Source organism: Otolemur garnettii, unplaced genomic scaffold (genome assembly GCF_000181295.1).
Source record: "Otolemur garnettii isolate 467f Iridium unplaced genomic scaffold, OtoGar3 scaffold00042, whole genome shotgun sequence".
In the NCBI taxonomy this organism is placed as follows: domain Eukaryota; kingdom Metazoa; phylum Chordata; class Mammalia; order Primates; family Galagidae; genus Otolemur; species Otolemur garnettii.
The window spans coordinates 9,349,217-9,363,772 of NW_003852437.1; positions in this window are offsets into that span (position 1 = coordinate 9,349,217).

Genomic DNA, 14,556 nt, shown 5'->3' on the forward strand with positions numbered 1-14,556 from the left:
TATGTTATGGTTAAACCTCGTCACAATTCTATTAGGCAGGTTATTATCCCCTGTTTTAGAAACGAAGAATCCGAGGCTCAGAAAGGCTAATCGGTCCAGATGTCTCTGTCGCGAACACAGCTCTCCATCCACTACACTGACTCTGGAAAAAGAGTGCAGGTTAAGAGAGAAGGATTATTCTCAAATGAGGGAAGAAATCCACGTTTCATCCCCTGGTCTGGGTAGCCCTCCTGGTGTGGGGGTTGAGAGTGGGAAGATTTTACATTCATAGGCTGTTAGATTGAAGGGGCTGGAGGTACCGCATCTACTAATGAGGAAACCGTACCTGTAGATTCTATCTACGAAAGAGAGGCCGAGCAAAGGCGAGCAGTCTTCGAGTATAGGATGTTTTACTACTATCCCCGATTTTTGAAAAATTCTGACATGTTTTGGAAAGCACAGAGCACTTATGTACCCGCTATCCAGAATACACAGTTGTTATATTTTGTCATTGCACGTTTTTAAATGAAGGAAATAGATCATTCATAGATAAGGGGGTTACCCCTTATTCCTAGTCCCACTCTACCCCTTGCCTTCTTAAGAGCCAACAAGGATCATGAATTTGATATTTACCTTGCCAATCTAAGTTTCTATGCTATGTATTTATAAACAGTAGGTAGAATGGCCTTGAACTTCTGAAGTTTTAAATGAATATTTATTTGATGTGTTGATCTGCAACTTGATTTTTTCACTCAACTCTATGTTTCTGAGATCTGTCCACATTGGTAGGTATGACTAGACTTCATTTGTTTTAGCTATGTAATATTATGTCAAATAAGTCTGCCACAAATTATTTGGGAATTCCCAGGGATGTACATTTAGCTTATTTCCCATTGTTCATTACAATACTGAACTTCTCAATACCTTTTCTCAATGTCTCTTTTGAAGTAATCTCTAATTGTCTTGTTATATGAGCAGAGTTTGCAAACTGGTGATTCACATGCTCTTTTTTTTTCAAATTGATTGCTAACAATTAAAATTGAAGGAAAAAAAGGATCTTTGACATCTCATGAATAAATGGGAAGGTCTGACCTCACTAGAGCCTTATTGTAGCCTGGAAACAGTGGTTCAAGTTGAACCACTGCCTCCTTTAGAACAGTTCAGATGATATCTATTAAGAGTTTTTCTTTGCCTTTAGCCCTTATCTGAGCTCTGTGGTATTTGAGTTTGCATTCTGCTATATAATCTGGGGACATGGGGAAGTATTCTTATCAATGTAAATATTTCGGGTATTCAGAGTTTTGAATACTTATTTGAGTCCTTATTTAGGCCAGACCTGTTGTAGGAGGTCAGGATCATGTGAACAAAAAGGACAAGAACCTCATTGTCAGACATCTTAAATTCCTGATAAAGGAGACTGATAATAAATTAGTATATGAATAATACAGTTTCTCATTTAGTAATAAGTACCCTGAAATAACAGCTTAAGTTCACAGGGAGTTACTGTAAGGGTGGGGAACTGAAGGAGGAGTGTCAGAGAAGGCCTTCCTGAAAAGGCGACTTTGAGGTTAAGAGGTGAATGAAGTACATGAGCCAGCATGGAATGGTCTCGGGAAAGGGCATCCTTGAAGAAAACTTATGGCTGAAATACAGGTCTGGAGGCACAGAGGAGTTTGGCATGTTTAAGGAAACGAGGGGTGAGTGTGGCTGGATTATACTGTACTAACCTACACTAACAGATATGTTAAGATGCAGAGGTACAATTTGACTATGATTTCTTTAATCTGGAACCTGGAATTCCTCTTTGAAAGAAATTTTGTTCTTTCAGATTTACTAGATTTTCTTTTAAACTGCAAACTTCCCTCCTTTGGATTGACTGTTAGAGTGATACCTTGTGTGAATTGCTCTAATTAGATACTTTCTTCCTAAGCGTGATATTTAGAGGATGAGAGCCTTGCCTAACAAGACCTTCTCCCCACCCCCTAGTACTGATGCATAGGTAGGCAATACGAGTAGTGTTGATGAATCTCCTAGTAGTGGTGGTGATGCAAACCCAATAGATTCACAATGACCCCAAATCTTGGGGTCCCAGGAATCTCTATTGTGGGTTGGGTTTTTTTTTTTTTTTGGCTTTTTAAAAAGGTTTTATTTCACTATCAGTAGGAATCTCTATTGTTATGAAATATTTTTCTTGTGGAAAATGTCAAACATGTACCAAAGGAGACAGAAGAGTATTATGAACCCCCCTCACACAGCTACTGACTCTGGCTAATGAAGTCACTTGTACTTGATGTTGACGCAGACCCTACGTGGAAAGTCATACTTTTTTCTTTTTCAGTTTCCACACACAACACTGAGGAAAGGAAATTTTGTCCTGTCTTTTTCCCTACATGTTTTATTTAGCTTCAGTGTACCAGTCCTGCCACCGTTGTATTTTTAGGGTGCTATGGAAATAATGAAAAGACAGAGAGATTTTTAGAAGAAAATTGTAACAAATTCATACTGCGTATGATTTTTGGTATGATTGCAGGTGATTCACATGTACACACATAAACACACACACAAGTGCAGCTTGAAGTAAATCACATAGAAACTTTCATTGTCTTTGTACACCATGTATCCAATGCTGGAACTTCACACTTTAGAAAATCAGAAATCTGATTCCTAGTCTTGCAAAACTACATGTCGTTAGATGATGTGATAATATCTAATACTCATGTTTGCCTGGTAAGTATGTACTCAGATGAAACCTGTAAAAAATACCCCTCCCTTACATTTCCCTCTCTCCAAAGCTTTATTCAAGCATATCCCAAATACCATTTATTCCCTAATATTTTAATATGGATGTCTAAAAGACAAAAACTTCTGAAACTTTGCCACAATGTCTTTACTATCCCTAGAACAGCTGTAATTGCTTAGTATTATTAAGTAGCCCATCAGTATTTAAATTTACACAAGCATCACGTGTCAAGATTTTTTCACATTTTCTTTGAAACAGGAATCTCCCTTTCTGTAAGATCCTCAGGTGATGAGCAGGTTTGGAAGGCACTTTTGTGGATCCTTCTTTGTAAGTCACAAATATATATTGTCCTTTCCCTTGAGAAGTTTACACTCTAAAGGGAAAGGCAGGTAGGTATCTCGACTCAAAGCGAATAGGTACTCCACCTTAGTGCCTGAAAACAATCATCCCCTGATTGCCCCTTTCGTTCCTTTGTTTTTGTTCGCTTTTACTTGGAAATCGTTTGCTAAGTGCCTTTACCTACTTTTCCTCCCATAGCAGAGTCCCTTGGCCAAGACAGGTCACTGTTCAATGCTGCTTTGCATGCCTAGCTCAGGAGACAGCTAGAGAAAGAAGTGGTACAGCAGAAAGGAGCTTTGCATGTTCATGGAAGTGAAAGAATGCCCGGAGTCTGGAGTGCAAGAGGCAACTAGAGGTGGTGTGAAATGAAGTCCCCCAGGTTGTCAGGGATCAGGTCCGGAAGGGTTTTAAATCAAGGTAAGTCGTCTTTTCTTTTTCACCTAACTGCAACAATAAGCTTTTGGAAAGTTTTAAAGTATGATGTGGTCTGAGTTACTTTTTTTAAAAGGGTATTCTGTAGAAGGATAGAAACAGAGCCCACTTAGGAGGAACAGGCTACAATGTGGGGTTATGTAGGTTTGCTTCATGGCTGAGACTTGAAAGGATGCGTTATTCCTAAGGCGACTGTTATACAGGCTAAAACTTCTGCTTTAAGGCACACTCTAAAGACGGTGGCGAGAGATCAAATCTGTACTAACCAGCACTGAGGACCTCCAGAGAACTATACTATTGTTGAAGAGATGGGTGAGCCATTTGGAAACTGTTGGAAACTGCTAATGCTGAAAGGGGGAATCATTGGGCCAAGAGCCATGAACCACCATTTTTAAAGAAGAATGGTGTGGTGTCATGGAAAGTGCAGCAGACCCGGAGTCAGGAGAAATCCTATGTCTTGTATGCTATACAAATTTTTTTTTTAATTGAGACAGAGTCTCACTTTGTTGACTTCGGTAGACTACTATGGCCTCACCGCTCACAGCAACCTCAAACTCTTGGACTTAAGCAATTCTCTTGCCTCAGCCTCCCAAATAGCTGGGACTACTGGCGCCGCCAACAACACCCAGCTATATTTTTGTTGCTGCAGTTGTCATTGCTGTAGCTGGCCTAGGCTGGGTTTGAACCCTCCAGCCTCAGTATATGTGGTCCGCACCCTCTGGACCACTGCTACGTGAATTCATAAGCACTCATATTCTTAATGAGGGGTCTGAAAATAAACACAGAGGCCTTTGTCATTTTAAGTATGTTACTACTAATTGCTTTGGAAACATGGGGTAAAGAACAGACCTGAAAAGTTATAAATATTTACAGTATTCTTACATATATGGTTTTTGATAAACTTGCCTCCCTCATTAGGCTATAAGTTCCTTAAGGGAAAATATGTTGTTGTTTTTTTTTTTTGGCCGGGGCCAGGTTTGAACCTACCACTTCTGGTATATGGGGCTGGTGCCCTACTCACTGAGCCATAGGCACAGCCCATGAAAATATGTTTTATTTCTTTTTAGAGACAGAGTCTTGCTCTGTGGCTGGAGTACACTGTCATAGCTCACTGCAGCCTGGAACACCTGGGCTCTAGTGACCCTCCCACCTCAGTCTCCTGAGTAGCTGGGACTGCAGGTGTGTGCACCATAATGCCCAGCTGAATTTTTTTTTTTTTTTTTTTTTGCAGTTTTGGCCGGGGCTGAGCTTGAACCTGCCACCCCCCGGTATATGGGGCTGGCGCCCTACTCCTTGAGCCACAGGTACCGCCCCCAGCTGATTTTTTTCATTACTTTAGAGAAGTGGTCTCCATTTGTTGCCTGATTTTGTATGTTAAGCACATTACATAGAACATGGAGTAAAATAGGTGATCAGTAAATCTACTTATAAATGGATAAGTTCCCTGATTTTATTTCTGAAAGTAAAGTGATTCAAGCAGTCCCTCTTTAAACCCATGCAGGCTGCGTTGTAATGCCAGTCATATGGCATCACTACTGCCAAGACAAATGCTCTTTTTTTCCTGGCAGAGTAGTTCGTGGTTTTTTACACCAGCCTTTCTGCCAAGAGGTGTGATGAAGGAACTGATTCAGAAGTTAGGAGAATTGTTGGCTGATTGGCTCTTCTTACTTTGTTAGCTAAAGTCCCTCTTATAATTGTGTCCCACGCCAAAAGGTGTACCATATGTTGTAATCCCCACCCCCTTCCCTCCTCTCCTCTCCCTGCTCCCTTGTTCCCTAACCCCCACCTTGAATTGATTTGAGTTTTCCTCTTATGAGGGTATGTTTTAGATTGTCTCCTGGCTTCATATTAGAACTGAGTTCACTGGATTCTTGCTTCTCCATTCTGGTGACACTTTACTAAGAAGAATGTGTTCCAACTCAACACATTTTATTTTATTTTATTTTTTGAGACAAAGCCTCAAGCTGTCGCCCTGGGTAGAGTGCCGTAGCATCACAGCTCACAGCAACCTCCAGCTCTTGGGTTTAAGTGATTATCTTGCCTCAGCCTCCCAAGTAGCTGGGACCACAGGCGCCTGCCACAATGCCTGGATGTTTTTTGGTTGTAGCTGTCATTGTTGTTTGGCAGGCCCAGGCTGGATTCGAACCTGCCAGCTCTGGTGTATGTGACTGGCGCCTTAGTTGCTTGAGCTACAGGTGCTGAGCCAACACATTTTATTTTTAATCCAATTTCAAGTTCCCACTTCCTTTTTAATTAAGGCCAAGAGTAGTTAACAGGATTTGGGAATGGTTACCAGCAGGATATGAGAATCTTTCCAATATCCTTCAAGTTCTTATCATAGGAATACTCGAACTTTAGAAGGTTTGTATATAGACTTAACTAAAGAACAAAGTATACCATGCATGAGTCAGCAGATTGACTACACTGTGTTACGACTCATCCTTCAGATTTCTTTCCTTTTCTTGAATTTTAGTCCAACTTGAACAGTATTAACATGGAGTATCACAAGACCACTAAGAAATACCTTAGGGATAACTTTCAGTACAGCAGAGAAAGAGGAAGGCAAGGAGGGAGAAAGGCAAGCAAAGGAAGGGCTTGCATTACACTTAGTGTATGTATCTGCACAAGAAAATTTTGAAATGTTATTTAAAACCCAAACTGCTACGACTCTTAGTTTGGCATAATTCCTATCAGTGGGGAAATCTTAAGTAAAGGGGCAAGAACATGGATGAGACTCTTTTAGGCCATCATTTTATCCTAATGAGAGTTGGACGTACCCAGGTGGGCAGGAGGCTGAATTTGAGGGTGAGATTGAGAAAGTTGAATTGCTCTGTATAATAAAATGGGAAGAACTGTTTGCTGGGGTAGAGTGTAGGGGGTGGAAATTATTGTGAAGAGACAGCCAAAAAGGGGGACAGAGGGAGAAAGGCCCATTGAAATAGTGGAAAGGAGGAGGACTTTAAAAAGGGCAAGGAAGGTGACACCTGTGGCTCAGTAGGTAGGGTGCCAGCCACATGCACCAGGGTTGGCAGGTTTGAGCCTGGCCTGGGCCAGCTAAACAACAATTACAACTGCAACAAAAAAAATAGCCAGGTGTTGTGGCTGGCGCCTGTAGTCCCAGCTAATTGGGAGGCTGAGGCAAGAGAATCGCTTACGCCCAAGAGTTTGAGGTTACTGTGAGCTGTGACGCCACTATGTCTACCAAGGGTGACACATTGAGACTCTGTCTCAAAAAAAAAAAAAAAGGGCAAGGAAGTCTGTTATTCAATTTGAATATGTTAATGTTGCTGTAAATGACAACACACAAACACATGTATGTTCCCAAACATCCAGATAAAGCCTCTGCATACTCAGAGCTTACGTGAATGAGTCATTATGGAAATCAAGGGAAAGGGGTTATGTTCTACATCCTTGGGAGATTTGGTGGAGATCAAAGATGACATGTATATAATAATAAAGGCATCTGTAAAATGAACTGTGTCAGGAGTTTAGAGTCCAGGGTGAATGGGAAAATCATAAACAACCTTCTACCTTATAATCTTAGAAAGAGGGAGAGATATGCATTTTACATTGTATAAAAGTGGTGTTAGATTTAATTGCATTTTAATCTTAAGGGGCAGGGCCCTGGGATGACATCTGGTAATTTATCTTTCCTACTAGTCTATTAGCAGCTCAGAGGAAGGAACTAGGTTTTATACATCTTTATACTCCCAAAGTGTAGCATAGTGTCTGAAATATAATAGAAACTTATTAATTGTTCATTAAATGAATAAATAATAAGAAATACATGCATATGGGCAGTGCCTGTGGCTCAGTGGGTCGGACGCTGGCCCCATATACCAAGGGTGGCAGGTTAGAACCCAGCCCTGACCAAACTGCAACAAAAAATAGCCGGGTGTTGTGGCAGGTTCTTGTAGTCCCAGCTACTCAGGAGGTTGAGGCAAGAGAATCGCCTAAGCCCAGGAGTTGGAGGTTGCTGTGAGCTGTGATGCCATAACACTCTACCGAGGGTGATAAAGTGAGTTACTATTATTTTTTATTTCAGATTAATGTGAGGCTACAAAAAAACAGGTCATGATATTTAAATTTGATGGGTAAAATCCCTCTTTTGGTTATGTCCTGCACCAAAAAAGATGTGCCGTAAACCCCTACATTGTACCCATTATTTAATCAAATATTACCATAACTCAGATTTCTTATTCCACGATTAGAAATCAGGTTGTACTTAGTCATACCTGTCTCTGATCTCCAGGTGGCAGTATTTTCTCATATTAAATTGTTTTGCAGCCACCAGATTCTATTTACCTTTTGAGAAAAGAAAATATAATACATTAAGATAAAAATTGAGCTCTGTAGCTAATTTATGTAATTATACAGAAATAAGAGATAAAATTAATTAAATGATATTATAGATTTTTTCTCCCAATTTCAACACAAAAGAGAATTATTGGTAGTTCTTGAATGCAACCAATTTCCACAATCTTGAGAGTAAATACAGATTGGTGTACTATGTTTATGAAGCACCTGTATTCCTCTAAAACATGAAAATCTGTGTGGGTGGTGTGAGGGACAGAGAGAGAGTGTGTGCACAGTAGTATGTCTAGCAATAATTCATTTCCCAAAGAATAAGGTGACCAGATTAAAGTGGCCAGTTAAATTTGAATTTCGGATAAACTAGGAATACTTTTTTAGTATGCACAGGGAACATATTTATACTGAAAAAAGTATTCCTTGTTTATCTGGAATTCAGATTTAACTAGGGGATCTGTATTTTTCTTTACTAATTCTGGTTGCTCTAACAAATGTTCTGTGGTTGTTAATTCAAAAATAGCAGAATTTCAAGTCTGCGAGGCAAAAGTGGTGCTTCTTCATTTGGAGAGATAAAAAGGAAGTAGCTAGTAGGATCGGTTTCCTTGTAAGCCTAATCTTATTGCTCTTTGTACTCTGCCCAGGCAAACTAAAGTTCTTCAGCTGAATAACTTATCTTTACGAAACTAAGCCCCCTAGAAAGTGCTGATGGTAAAGCCTAAAGTAGTTATTTTATATAAACATGGTGTTTTGTGGCACTTGTGAGTCTGGGTGCAAGAGCCAAGCCCTGTGAACAATCAAAGACACCCCAGAGCTCTTCAACTCTGATTTGTATTTTTTAGGGCTACCTGATCCATAGCAGCTATAGCCACAGAAAATAGATGAATTGGTCATGAAATAAATTTCATTTCAAAAAAAGTAAAGCATTTTCTAGAATATTAGATAAGATACCATAGATTTATATGCATTTGTACTTTTGTTATAAATATTCCTTATCTTCCAGGTAAATTGTGCTTCACATTTTTATTTATAAATTTCTGGATTAAAAATAAAATTTCCTTAGAAACAATATTATGATTGGTTGTTAGTTCTCCCAGTTACCTAGTAAACATGTATACTTAATTGATTGTATGGCTGAAACTTTGTATTTGCAGTTAAAAAAAAATTTTTTAATAAGTTGTAAAGAGAAAACATTTTTTAAATATTAACTATTCATGGCTAAGCACAGTGACTCATGCCTATAATCCCAGCACTTGGGAGGCCAAGGTGGGTGGATTGCCTGAGCTCACGAGTTCGAGACCCACCTGAGCAAGAATGAGACACTGTCTCTAAAAAATAGCTGGGCATTGTGGCGGGCACCTGTAGTCCCAGCTACTTGGGAGGCTGTCTGGCTTCAAATAGTAGCTGTGTAATTTGGGGCAAAAAAGAGGATCGCTTAAGCCCAAAAGTTTGAGGTTGCTGTGAGTTATGATGCCATGGCACTCTACTGAGGGCAGCAAAGTAAGACTCTGTCTCTAAATAAATAAATATAAATAAATATTAAATATTCGTGTTTGAAAAAAATATCAATAACTCATGTTTATTTTGCTCTTGCTTGACCACAAAAGCCATTCTGAGTGCTTTATGTAAGTTAACCCTTTTTATTCTTATCATAACTCTAGGTGGTAGATTCCACTTGGATTCCCTTTTACAGATTAGGAAGCTGAGGCAAAGGTTAAATAGCTGCCCAAAGTTGCAGAGCTACCAAGTGGTAGGTCTGGAATGTGAGCCAGCCCACGGCTAAGCCAGTGTACACCACAGCTTCACCAGCTTAGAGTAAAGCTGTAAGTGAACCGTTGAGAAGATTGTGACGGGGACATCTGATCACCATCCACGATGGTACATGGTATTGTTCTCTGAGCCTAGAACAATTCAGAGTGAGTGGTTATATTCTTTTTCTTCAATATAGGTGTATTATAAACATTACTTTTGTGCTTACCAACCAGAATGGAGCTGTTTTGGAGTTTAAATATGGAACAAAGCCTGCCAGAAAGAGAAAGATTTACCTAAAGTAACTGGATAACAGTCAGTAAAAGGTGAAAGGGGACTAAGACTACATTTGTGCTGTGTGAGAAAGTGATTTCTCAGGTGAAAATAACTGAGACAGAACAGAAAAACAAAAGACAGAAAATTTTGACTTTGCATAATGATCTATGTGAAAAGGAAGGGGAAGTGGGGACATTACCCTGCAGTGCAGTTGATTCTGACCAGCTTAGATGTGTGGTAACCTGACGTGGTTCCTGCACTACAGTCCTGGTGATAGTGAGTTTCCCAAAGGCCCCTACTCAGGATGATAGTCTTGTGTGCTAAAGGAAGAGTCACCTTTGAACCTCAAATCAGTTGTCTTTGGATACTCTTTCTACCCTCTCTCCTCAAGAGTTAGACATGAGAGAGTGAGGGTGGAGGGGAAAGAGTCCTGGGCTGATTGTTAGGGGAACAGAGTTTTAAGCTGCTACCTAACTAGCTGACTTTGGGTGAGTAAAAGTGTCTGAGGCCCTGTCTCCTAAGCTGTGAAAACAAGGATTATTTTATCCACTTCACAGTTTTGTGTTAAGGATTAGGGGGCTGCTGAATGTGAGAGCATTGAATACAGAGCCTGACGGGAGGCAGGGGTTCCATCCTGGGATCCCCACTCATCTGTGACCTTGACAGGGTCACAGTGATCACTGCTGATGTTCGTTAGCTATCTACTTGCATACAGTAATAGGTTAGTATTAGCCAGGAACTTGGGTTCAGAGATGGGCTGTCTGGCTTCAAATAGTAGCTGTGTAATTTGGGACAAAAGCTTGACCTCTTGGTACCTCATTTCCTTCCTGTGAAGTGGAAGTCAAGTCCTCAGAGGTTTGCTGTGAGGTGGGAGGCATAGTCTATAGGACCTCATAGTCTAATGGAAGAGACAGGTGTGTAAACAAGTACCTATAACATGCCACATGATAAGTACAGTATTAGATGAATAAAATGTTTTGCTAGCACAGGGAGAAGAAGATGGGAAAACAGAGACTAACCTGGCAAAAATATTCAGAGACATAAAAGACACACACACACACACACACACACACACACACACACGGCCAAGGCCAAACAAAACAGTGTCTGCAGTTTCTGCCCTTGGGCCCAAGGATAAAGTCCACTGGCTAACCAGTCCTTTATGCCCAGGCTCTGTGACATCCACTGAGCTCTCAGCCTCTACCTGTCATTCTTTGTCTGTGGAGGCCTTGACACGACTCTATGCTTTTGCACATTGTGTTCCCTGGCCTCGAATGCTCTTCTGTATCTAAACACCCCTTGAGAGCTCAACGGTAATAGTGATGATACTACGTATTATATTATTGTGAGAAGAATAGCCAAATAAACAATAAAAATAATTTCACCAGTTTAAATGTAATAAATACCAGTGATTCACAGCGCCACAGGTGCTGAGCCACTAATTTTTTTTTTTTTTTTTACCAAGTCTCATTATGTTGCCCCTTCCTATGTCAAACTGAACTCAAGCGATTCTCCTACCTGAGCTTCTGAAAGTGCTGGGTTAGGTTTAGTGCCTGTGGCTCTAGTGGCTAAGGCACCAGCCACATACACCTAAGGTGGTAGGTTTGAATCCAGCCCAGGCCCGCCAAACAACAATGACGGCTGCAACCAAAAAATAGCCAGGCATTGTGGAGGGTGCCTGTGGTCCCAGCTAGTTGGGTGGCTGAGGCAGGAGACTCGCTTGAGCCCAGGAATTGGAGGTTTCTGTGAGCTGTGATGCAACGGCACTCTACCCAGGGGGACAGCTTGAGGCTCTGTCTCAAAAAAAAAAAAGAAAGTGCTGGGTTAGACATAGACATGAGCCACTCACTGCACCCAGCCTTTAACCCTATTTTTGAAATGAGTATATTGAGGATAGAAGATACTCAATAGCCTTCCCCAAATCACACACTAGTCAGTAGGACAGCTAGGATTTTTACCTAGCTCTGGCCAGTCCTAGAGACCACCTCTTAAATTATGTTGACTCTCAAAATGCACTGCTTCGTGGTATAATTCCACAATTTAAATACCTTAAAATTGTTCCTAATATGAATTTTATTAGTTTTAGCTCCTCACTTATTGTAATACCCATCATAATTCCTTTTGATTTTTATTTTTAATTACAAAAGCGATGTTTATTATAGAAAATTAGAAACTATTTTCTTCAAGATAACAAGAGTAAGGAAATTATTACCCATAATGCCACATTCTAGAGGGGAAATAATTTTAATCAAAAGGGTACATCCTGTATGATACCATTTATATGATGTTCTGGAAAAGGCAAAAACTATAGGAAAGAAGCAGTGGTTTCCAGGGGCTGTCCTACAAAGGGGTAATGGAAATGTTCTATGGCTTGATTGTGATAGTAGTTACACAACTGTATACATTTCTGAAAACCAATAGAACTATACACTAAAATGGTACATTTTCCCATATGTAAATTATACCTCAAAAAATGTGATTGAAAAAAATTAACACTTTGCTATGTATTCTTTCATACTTTTTCCTATACATATATATGTATATATAGCATATGTATATTATCTTCTAAAAATAGTTTATACTATTTTTATTTATTTATTTATTTTTTGAGACAGAGTCTCACTTTGTTGCCCTTGGTAGAGTACCATGGCATTATAGCTCACAGCAACCTCAAACTCCTGGGCTTAAATGATCCTCTTGCCTCAGCCTCACAAGTAGCTGGGACTAAAGGTGCCCACCGTAACACCTGGCTATTTTTCAGAGTGAGCCGGTCTCACTCTGACTCACGTTGGTCTCAAACCGATGAGCTCAGGCAATCCACCCACCTCAGCCTCCCAAGTGCTGGAATTACAGGTGTGAGCCACTGCACCCAGCCTATGCTATTTTTATTAAACACCTTTTATTTTTAGAGCATTTCTAGATTAACAGAAAAATTGCAAAGACAATACCAAGTTGTATCCATCCCCCCAAGTTACTTACATTTTACATTAGCATGATACATTTGTTACAATTAGTGTGCTAATATTGAAACACTGTTTACTAAAGTTCATAGTTTATTCTGATTCCTTAGTTTCTACCTAATATCCTTTCTTTCCCCCTAGAATCCCATCCAGAATCCCCACCACATTTCTTGTAGTTGTCCTATCTCTTTAGACTCCTCTTGGCTGTGATAGTTTCTCAGATCCTTGTTTTGATGACCTTCACAGCTTTGAGGTCAGGTATTGTAGGAAGCCACACCATGGAATTTGTCATGCTTTTCTGATGTTTAGCCTGAGGTTACAGGTTTTGGGGGAGAAAGACCACAGAGGCAAAGTACCATTTTTATTACTTCTATATTATGTTTTATAACCTAACTTTTCATTCAAAAATGTGTCAAAGGCATATTTTCTACTTGATAAATATGTAAATCTATAGTCTTCTTAACAGTAATGATAATATTCTGTTGTATGAAGATAGAAAAATTAGTGTTACCCACAACCTATTATTGGACACTTAGAGATTCACTGTAGTGTTTTCACTATTACAACAAATGTTACAATATATATATTTGTGCAAACATCTTTGCAAATTTGTTTGATTATAAAGGAAGCTTCTTTCACTTTTTAAAAAGGGCTTTTGGAACATGGTATTAATATTTTATTTCCCTTCAATAAACGTTGTTACCAATTTGAGCTTCTAATTTCAATACTCTGCTTTCTCACATTCTAGCTAAAACTGGATATTATTTTTCTTTTCCACCTTTGTCAATTGTAGTAGAACAATGTATTGTGTTGCAGTGTACTGAATTGTTTCCCTATTAGGATCTCCTGCTAGACAGTGAGCACCTAAAGGAAAATGATTAAGTCCTATTCATTCTGGGGTACCCAGAGTCTATAAGTTACTGCATGAAAAAATAAACAGACTCAGCAGAAGGGAGAGGTGGAGAGAGGGAAGGTGGGAATCCAGAAGTGATTGTGTGATCTGATAAGACAATCCATGCTAAGGAGAAGAAGGTTTTCCCCATCGCTGGGTGCAGTTGTATCCTCTGGGCCAAGCCTCCATGTGTATTGTGTAATATGAAGGTGTGGCTGCATTCATGTCAGCTTCAGACCAGGCAGGAGAGAAATCTACACTAGACCTAAGAGGGTAAACAGGATCTTGCTATTTTCCTCAAATAATAAGAACAATAGTGGGGATTTATTTTACCAACTCTGAAAGGGAGGATCACCTTATAGTTCCTTGAAGCTGAAATACCATTCATTATTTTCCCATACCACAAACTTTTCTAAATGATTATATATATTTGTGATTTTCAGATCTTTTTCTCTTAGGCAATACTATATTATTTGTGATTTTGCTAATCATTAGTCATGGCTGCCCAAAATTTTATTGTTCTTTCTTTTTTTCTACACACTTCCCCAATATTTTACTTACATCCCTTTTTATAAAACACTTGCTTCCTCTCCTTCCCCATACTCTGCTCTTCCTAGATCTTGATGTTACTTATAAATGTGCCATACAACCATAGTGATAAATGTTACTGTTTTAATTTGTTGCTCATTGGAAGATGACACTACAGAAAGAAAAGGAATAGGTGTTTTTATATATATATATTTTTGTTTATTTGTTTTGTCTTTCAGTTTTGCAAGGTTGACTCATTTAGCCAGGTCTAAAAAAAGAAAACTATTCTTGGAGGCCTGATGACAAATTCTGAATTTGTCAACTTTTTCAGTTTTCAGTGGAAGACTTTCCTA